This window comes from Nansenia antarctica (genome assembly GCF_963989245.1).
Source record: "Nansenia antarctica genome assembly, chromosome: 20".
In the NCBI taxonomy this organism is placed as follows: Eukaryota; Metazoa; Chordata; class Actinopteri; order Argentiniformes; family Microstomatidae; genus Nansenia; species Nansenia antarctica.
The window spans coordinates 21,271,240-21,280,859 of NC_137693.1; positions in this window are offsets into that span (position 1 = coordinate 21,271,240).

Genomic DNA, 9,620 nt, shown 5'->3' on the forward strand with positions numbered 1-9,620 from the left:
AACTCACCTCGCCACCGGTCCTGGCGCATTTCGACCTGGCCAGCCCCACTCTTGTCACGTGCGACGCCTCTGCCACAGCCATTGGTGCGGTGATGTCCCAGCTGCAAGGGGGGGTGGAGAGACCGATCGCCTTCGCCTCCCGTGCTCTCAGCCCCACGGAACAGAAGTACTCGGTGGGGGAGCGGGAGGCCCTAGCATGCCTCTGGGCATGTGAGCACTGGCACATGTACCTCTATGGACGTTTATTCACACTGAGGACAGACCACCAGGCCCTCATCACCCTCCTGGCCACGTCTGGCACCGGTCACAAGCCACTCCGCCTCCACCGCTGGGCCGACCGCCTGCAGCAGTACAACTATCGGCTACAGTTCACGCCAGGACGAGACAACGTGGAAGCCGACTTGCTATCACGCTCAATCCCCAGCCCACCCACAGCCCCAACCTTGACCCCCGGACTGGACCAGGCTGAGCATGACCTCGTCCAGCTCCTCCACACACCCCTTCAGGAGACGGTGTCGCTAAAAGAGCTCCGGGATGCCTCAGCCGATGACCCCACCCTCTCTACACTCTCAACCTACATCACGCAGGGGTGGCCGGCAAGAGTACCTGACGAGCTACTCACTTACTCCAGGATCAGGGAGGAGTTGTCGGTTTGGAATGACACCTGTGTCGCTCGCGGGTTCTGCACTGTGGTCCCAGGTGTCCTTCGGCCGCGTATCCTTGCTATGGCGCACGAGGGTCACCTGGGCATAGTCAGGCTCAAACAGCGCTGTCGTGATGTTGTGTGGTGGCCAGGCATCGACAGGGAACTCGAAACCCTGGTCAAGGATTGCACTGCCTGTCTCCTTAGTGGTAAGACCAGGGCTCCAGCTCCACCCCCGCCCATGCAGCCGTTGGACTGGCCATCTCAACCCTGGGAGCACCTGCAACTGGATATCTGCGGCGAGCTGCATGGGGTACCACATCACCAGCGTTTTCTCGTTGTGACCTACGACCTCCACTCTAAGTGGCCAGAGGTGACACCTGTGGGCTCAGTCACAGCAAAGGTGCTGATCGACATTCTCGACGCTCTGTTTGCACGTTGGGGCCTGCCCAAGAGGATCACGACTGACAACGGTCCTCAAATGATTTCCCATGAACTGTCCTCCTATCTAGTGGGTAAAGGGATCCACCACATCCGCACAGCGTTCTACCACCCTGCTGCGAACGGGGGGGTGGAACGGCTGAACCAAACACTGAAAAATGGCTTCAGGGCCCACCTGGCACAAGGGTGCACGCTCACCACCAGCCTCCTCCAGACGCTGTTGCATTATCGGGCCACGCGACACGCCACTACAGGAGTCTCCCCAGCCTCCCTCATGCTGGGGCGGGAGCTCCAGCTGCCTCTCGATAGGCTCCGCCCTACACTAGCTCAGCCCCCGGTCCATCCAGTTCAAGCCACAGTCACCAAACACCAGCACTTGATGAAGGATCGTTTCGACAGGGCCAGACGTGCTAGGCCACCTGTCATTGCTGTGTCGGACTGGGTCAGGATCCGACGACCTCATCGGGACAACAAACTCCAGTCGTTTTGGTCTGACCCTGTCCAGGTCAGCAAACAGCTTGGCCCGGCCTCGTTTAGGCTCGCCGACGGCACTCGCTGGCATGCTACCCGCCTGCGTAAGGTGCAGCCTCCCCCTGGCCCAGCGCTGGGTGTGGCCTCTTCCACAGTCTTGCCAGCCGCACGGTTGGATGAAGCAGCAACCCCGGCCTACCAGGCTCAGCCCCAAGGCGTGGAGCCGCCACCAGTGGCTGTGGCTGCACCAGAGCCACGTCTGGTTCGAGCATGCAACAGGCCCGATTACTTGCGTGACTACATGACTGAATATCACACCTAGGTTGTGTGAGGGGGGGGGGGAAATGTTACGTCTGTAGTTTTACGACAGTTGGGATTTTACTACAGTGCCATATTACGTTTTGTGTTACACACGTTGTTGATTAAATGGAGTACACGTTCCGACTACAAGCTCTGAGTTCAGTCTCCATTATTGAACATAACAATAGTGACTGAGAGCGAAGAAATCGTATGTCCCCTGCACAAGCTGTCTGTCCTCCTCACTGAACACAGGCAGGTGGGAACTATGGAGACAACCACATCAACAACATGTATGAAGTACTGGAGAGTGAGAAAATGCTCAGTGAATGGACCTATCGCTAGGCCACCCCCCAAAATAGAAATTGTCCAATCATATCACAGCAAAAGTCACTACAGGCAGAAGACTCAGACAAACAACTCTAATATCTGATGGTGAAAAGCTTCTAGACAAAATATTCTTGTCAACTTAATAAAAAAAAACATGTCTGTTACTTGCTGTGGTAAATCAGAAATCAGAAATTTGCCAACTCCCGCCATTGTGAGTCATTGAATGTCATTCAGTCACGGTCAGTCAGTCAGTCAGTTGTTTGTTGTGTTGCTGCTGTCTTCTCAAGTCACTCCGGTCTACTGAGTGCGCTTAGCTAGTCCTAGTTCTGTTGGTTCCTTAGCCCTCTTCCCCTCTACAGACTTTTGCCACAATGTGCTTTCTCCCTATCCCTGTTCTTCTGACACTCAGGAGGACACCTAGATGCTACATACCCCCTCGCAAACCTTCCAATCTCATCTACCCACCTCTTTCTACTGACCATGACTTTATCGCCGCAGGCGGTCTCTGGAATTGCCAGTCGGCGGTCCGGAAAGCTGACGCTATCTCAGCTTATGCATCTCTTATGGCCCTCAATTTCCTTGCTCTCACTGAAACCTGGATTACACCAGAAAACACAGCTACACCGGCAGCCCTCTCTGCCGCCTACTCCTTTTCTCATTCCCCTAGACCCTCTGGTCGAGGGGGAGGCACAGGACTCCTCATCTCGCCCAAGTGGTCACACACTGTCCTTCCCCTGGCACACTTGTCTACATCCTCCTTTGAATTTCATGCTGCTTTTGTCTCCTCCCCGGTCAAACTCCACATTGTTGTCATCTATCGCCCCCCAGGCCAACTCGGTGACTTCCTAGGCGAGATGGATGGCCTTCTCAGCTCTTTCCCTGATGATGGCACTCCGCTCGTACTACTAGGTGACTTCAATTTCCAATCTGAGAAGCTTCTCTCATCTGGAGTACTTGACCTTCTCCTCTCCTTCGGCCTTACCCTGTCCCCCTCTCCTCCGACTCATAATTCAGGCAATCAGCTCGACCTTGTCTTCACCAGATCTTCCCACACGTCCAACCTTACCGTTACCCCTCTTCCAGTTTCTGATCACCACTTAATATCCTTCTCCCTTCCCCTCAAAACTTCCTCTTCCCTCTCAGCCTCTAACCACTTAAGACCCTCTCGTCGTAACCTACGTACCCTGTCCCCCAGCGCCCTCTCTTCTTCTGTCCTATCCTCCCTACCCTCTGTCGAATCCTTCTCCCTTCTATCCACTGATGCGGCATCCTCAACCCTCCTGTCCGCTCTCACCTCATCCTTCGACACCCTCTGTCCACTAACCTTGAAGCCAGCTCGATCCTCTCCTCGAGCTCCCTGGCTCTCTGAAACGCTACATGCTTGTAGACTAGAGCTCAGAGCAGCTGAGAGGAAATGGAGAAAAACTGGCCTTTCTGATGACCTTAACCTCTATCACTCTCTCCTTGCCAACTACGCCTCCTCGGCATCAGCTGCTAAAACATCCTACTATCATTCAAAAATGCATTCTTCTGCCTCTAATCCTAGAAAACTGTTCTCCACTTTCTCTTCACTCCTTAATCCACCTCCTCCCCCTCCTCCTTCCTCCCTGTCCGCCGATGACTTTGTCACCTACTTTGAAAAAAAGGTGGATGACATCAGCAGCACCTTTCTCCCCCCACCGCTCCCTCCTCCCACTAACAATGCTAACACTGTTCCCACTAACAATGCTAACACCCCTTCCAAACTCTCCCCTCGACACTCGATCTCTGGATTGTCATCTTTTTTCCCCCTCTCCCCCGATGAGATTCTCACACTTATCACATCTAAGCGGGCAACCACATGCCCTCTTGACCCCATCCCCTCCCCTCTTCTCCAATCCATTTCCGCCGACATCCTTCCTTACCTTACCACCCTAATCAACTCCTCCCTATCCACTGGATCTGTCCCAGCGGCCTTCAAAATAGCCAGAGTCAAGCCTCTCCTCAAGAAACCTACCCTTGACCCATCATCTGTCCACAATTACAGACCGGTATCCCTTCTCTCCTTCCCTTCCAAAACCCTTGAACGCGCGGCATCTAAACAACTGACTGACTATCTCCGGAAGATGGATCACTTAGACCCCCACCAATCCGGCTTCAAGGCTGGGCATTCCACTGAGACTGCGCTCCTTGCTGTCACGGAAGCCCTCCACTCTGCCCAAGCTTCCTCCCTCTCCTCTGTTCTCATTCTCCTTGACCTGTCTGCTGCCTTCGACACAGTCAATCACCAGATCCTTCTCTCCATCCTCTCAGACCTGGGCATCTCTGGCACCGCACACTCCTGGCGGGCCGCTCCTACCAGGTGACCTGGAGAGAATCGCTATCTTCTCCACGAACCCTCTCCACTGGAGTTCCCCAGGGTTCCGTCCTAGGGCCCCTACTCTTCTCCCTCTACACCAAGTCTCTTGGCTCGGTAATCTCTTCACATGGGCTCTCCTACCACAGCTACGCAGACGACACTCAACTCTTCCTGTCCTTCCCCCCGTCTGATGTACACGTGGCAACCCGTATCTCAGCATGTCTCGCTGACATTTCAACTTGGATGGCTGACCACCATCTCAAGTTCAATCTTAACAAGACCGAGCTCCTCTTCATCCCCGGGAAAGCCTGCCCTCTCCAAGACTTCTCCATCACAGTGGAGAACTCTACTGTAACCCCCTCCCTGACAGCCAAGAACCTTGGAGTGATCCTGGATAACCAACTATCCTGTGCGGAGAACATTGCAGCAACGGCTCGCTCCTGCAGATTCCTCCTCTACAGCATCAGAAGGATACGACCATTCCTTACCAGAGAGGCAGCGCAACTCTTGACCCAGGCACTGGTCATCTCCCGCCTGGATTACTGCAATGTACTCCTGGCTGGGCTCCCCGCTTCAGCCATTAGACCTCTGCAGCTCATCCAGAATGCTGCTGCCCGGCTGGTATTCAACCTCCCCAAATACTCGCATGTCACCCCTCTCCTTCGCACCCTGCACTGGCTCCCGATAGCAGCTCGCATCAGATTCAAGACCCTGGTGCTTGCATACCAGGCAGCTAAAGGGACAGCCCCTGCCTACCTGAAGGAAATGGTAACCCCCCAAACCCCTGCCCGCTCACTCCGTTCCTCCACCTCGGCTGGCCGACTGGCCCCACCTCCTCTACACAGCAGTCGGGCTGCCCGATCACGTCTCTTCACAACACTGGCTCCCCGCTGGTGGAATGAGCTCCCCACGGCTGTCAGAACGGCAGAGTCACTACCCATCTTCCGTCGTAGACTGAAGACCCATCTCTTCAGGTTACATCTTAACTGCTCCTCCTGAGACATCTTCTGACCCTCACCACTACGTCTCCTAAAGACACCCACTTTCCCCTCTACTGTGTCCCTAAGAACTTCTACTGCCCCCCTTGTACTGTTTCTCAGTTTCTCCAGTAATATATATTTTTTAAATATATATATATATATAAGTTTTAGTAGAAGGCGATAATAGGGAGAAGGTTTTTCCTTCTATCAGTGGCCCCGGGCCCGAGCTAGAAGCAGCACAGTGTAGTTATTATTGGGTGTGTTGACTCCTACTCCAGGAACAGATCCGAGGCGGTGCGGCCACGCAGCCAGCTCCTCATGATGGACGGGTAGTCGCCACTGCCGAAGATAGGCTCAGAGAACCAGCCCACACGGAAGTCTAGAACCCTGTTAGCCGGTTCCACGTCCTCACGGCTAAACGAGAACGCCGGTTCCACCCAGTCCATGTGCAGCGCCACAGACACCTGTAATGCAGCGTTGAAATTACAGGTATCTCTTATCTAGGCTGACAAACATAGTAGCTCTCTCTCACACTCTTTCTGTTCCTTCATTTAAAACAATTAAAATCATTTGTTTCTCTCTCTCCAGAGAGCTCATTTTGAGCCAGAAAGACCAACACGCTCAGTGGCATGGTCAGTGAGAGGAGCTACTATGATTGATCTCTGATTGGTTGTAAATCTTTCCATTTTAACAATATTTTTTGAAGGACATCTTCATGTTAGTTTCAATATCAAACTGGGGTAGTGGTGGTCTAGTGGATAGTGAGTTGGACTTGTGATCGGAAGGTTGTGAGTTCAAATCCCGCCTGAAACCACACCACTACTAGTGTGCCCTTGGGTAAGGCACTTAGCCCTCAGTTACTCCAGGGGGAATGTCCCTGTAATTCGTAATTGTAAGTCGCTTTGGATAAAAGCGTCTGCTAAATGGCCAAATTAATTTAATTTAAATTATTAACCAACTTATTTCCTTTATAGAAACAATATTTAGACGACTCATGATTCATGAGAATGTTAGCACTTTCTTTCTTCACGCTTTTTCCTCCCACCAACAACTTTTAAGTGATTCACACCAATCCAACATTAAAACATGCAGAGGTCAAACTTGAGTTGCTTTCATTTCGACATATGGAAATAAAACTACAAAATGAAAAGTATATGAGGAGGGCTATAATAAGTCATATAAAGAGTCACATCAAAGTTTATTGGTCCTATGCACAGGATAGAGGTTGTAAACTGTACAATAACGTTGTAGTAGAAGTAGAAGTAGTAGACATCTTGTAGATGTAGATGATGTAGCATTGTTTAGCGATAGTATGTTACTACGGCAACGGGTTGGACGTGCACTATAAATCCTGGCGAAATAACTGTAACCCTGTTATTGCTACAGTGTGAATATCGCTGACAAGAGCGGCCAGGAGACATAGCAGTGTTGAAGGCTGTGTTTATACTGTCTCAAGAAATGTGATCAAGCACTCGAGGAAACATGTAATCAGACTGGGTGAGAAGAAGGCAATAATGATTTCCACACTCAGAAGTGGCTTTCATTAGATTTACACAGCAGTGTCCCAGGCTGATTAAATATTGACCTCAGAGAAGAGGGTGCTGTGTACCAACTAGCATACAGTGGTTCTGAAGAAGAAACTGCTATTCAAAAACCTGGGGGTGTGTAGGCCTACATAAGAAAATGCATTTGTCAACATGTTCAAAACACATCAAACACAACTGAGAGGATGCTTTTCAAATTGAAATCCAATTCTGTGAAAACCTGCTGCACATTGCAAACCTGTAGTATCCTTATGAAGACTTGTAAATGGGTCAGAGGTAACAATTTATTTCTTTTTCAGGAACAACAGGGAAATCAAATGCATTAGAAGAAACTTTTGCTACCACTACTATTTTACACATATTCCACAATGTCCTAACTTGCTAAATCGCTCAGGGAATATTCAGTTGATGAGAACCACCCAGGGTTCCATCTGCAGATATTGGGATGCACTAGGTGAACCCTTCCCTAAGCCCCTACGCACCCCTTCTGTGTTTGCACATCTGAGAGAATGGTATAGGTGTAAGCTAACGTTTTTCTTGCTCCTACGTAAACGCAAGGTAGACCCCTTACACAGTTACACACAGTTGTAGTGGGCCGAGATCCCACCCTCGCTCCCCAATTATTACGTTCACCCAACCGGTAGACCTAAGTTAGCCCCTAAAGCACAGTCTATAAAAAAGCAATGTATAAATAAAGATATCATCCCCCATTGTTAGTAATATTCTTTCTGTCTCTTGGCTGCGTAGTAGATAATCAGCCCCAGGGTGATACATTTAATACATTTAACAACGTACAGTCTAGACATGCAGACTGATGGAATGGGGGGGGGGGGGGGGGGGGGGGGGGCTTAGACCACGGCCCGGAACAGGAAGCAAAGGGCGGCTCCAAACGCCATACCCAGGGACAGGAAGAACGACATCATGGCGCTGGCTATCTCTGCTTCATGCGGAGCTACCTTCCTGTAGAGACAGAAGAAGAAGAGGAAGGTTAGCTAACTTCCTGTAGAGAGAGAAGAAGAAGAAGAGGGTTAGTGCAGTGAGGTGGTTGTGGGTAGTGTAGTACTTGGGGCCGTAGCACATGCACAGGGAGGCCAGGTAGCCGTTGCTGAGGGCGAAGGGGACCATGAAGCAGATGAACCAGGCCTCGTGCAGGAAGTAGAGTAAGCTACGCGGCTGAACGTTGCACAGCATGAAGAGAGGGATGAAGATCACCCTGGCAACCAGCAGCCCTGGCAACAGGATGCTGTCCTGCTCTGGCTGGGAGACACACACACACACACACACTCAGTGCTCTGATCAGGTTATCAGCCTGGTTATTGATTAACGATCGATGACATCACACACTCTCAGGTCAACACTCCATACGATCTTGCTAAACGGGCACTGTGGTGTGTGTGTGTGTGTGCGCGTGAGTGCGTTGTGTGCGTGTGTGTTGTGTGCACGTGTGTGTTGTGTGTGAGTGTGTGTGCGTGCGTGTGTGTGTTGTGTGCGTGTGTGTGCGTGTGTGTTGTGTGTGAGTGTGTGTGTGTGTGTGTGTGTGTGTGTGACCTACCCACATACACACAGCGGTGAAGCACCTGCCCGCCCAGCCACACAGGTTGTACAGCAGGAAACAGGGAACAGGGATGAAGTAGCCCTCTGAGACACACACACACACACACACACACATATTTAATTAATTAATTATTTCCTGTAGAGAGGTGGAGGTCTTAGGCATGGCAAGTTTATTTGTATAGCACATTTCATACAAATGGGGCAATTCAGAGCTGCACAGAGCTGCCAACTGTACAAAGGCATCAGAGACACGTACTTCCACTGATCACCAACACACAAAAAGACTTGACCAATGTCCTACATCTGCTGGCTGAAGTACAACAATGTGCAAACACAGCAGCCAGATGTAAATAAGTTTAATCATTTATTTATTCTAGTATAATTGGAGTTAATGGATAAAAAAACAGATAGAAGTGTTAGTGTTTTAATCATAACTGTTGCCGAACATTAAGGTTTAGATTTTAGTTTAGATTGAAGTATTTTTAGGGTTTGGGCCTGTTTGATTTCTTCCAGGAGTTTATTCCAGGAGCACATGGCAGAGTGACTGAAAGCTGCTGCACCGTGTTTTGTTTTCACTCTTGGAATGATTAGCTGATTAGTCTCAACTGACCGTAGGGGCCTTGCTGGAATAATAGGGTGGGAGGAGATCTGCTATGTATTTAGGTGGAAGACCAATTCTCTGAGAGACTGGAAGAGGCATAGCGTTAATTACCATAGCTATGCTGACGACACTCAGCTTTATATCTCAGTAACTCCCAACGACTACGAGATGGTCGACCACCTGATAGATTGTATTGCTGATATGAATATATGGATGACACAACATTTCTCATTGGTGAGAAGACTGGGAGAGAGAAATTATCTGCACATTAGCACTAAAGCCCCGATTTTGTCACACCGCCGAACATTCGATTCTCAATTCTTTGAATTATTTCAATTGGTGTGAATGGAGATTCGAATGTTGTCGTGCGATAAAATCGCATCGCACGCCGTGTGGATTGTCTCATTCAAAACAATGGAAT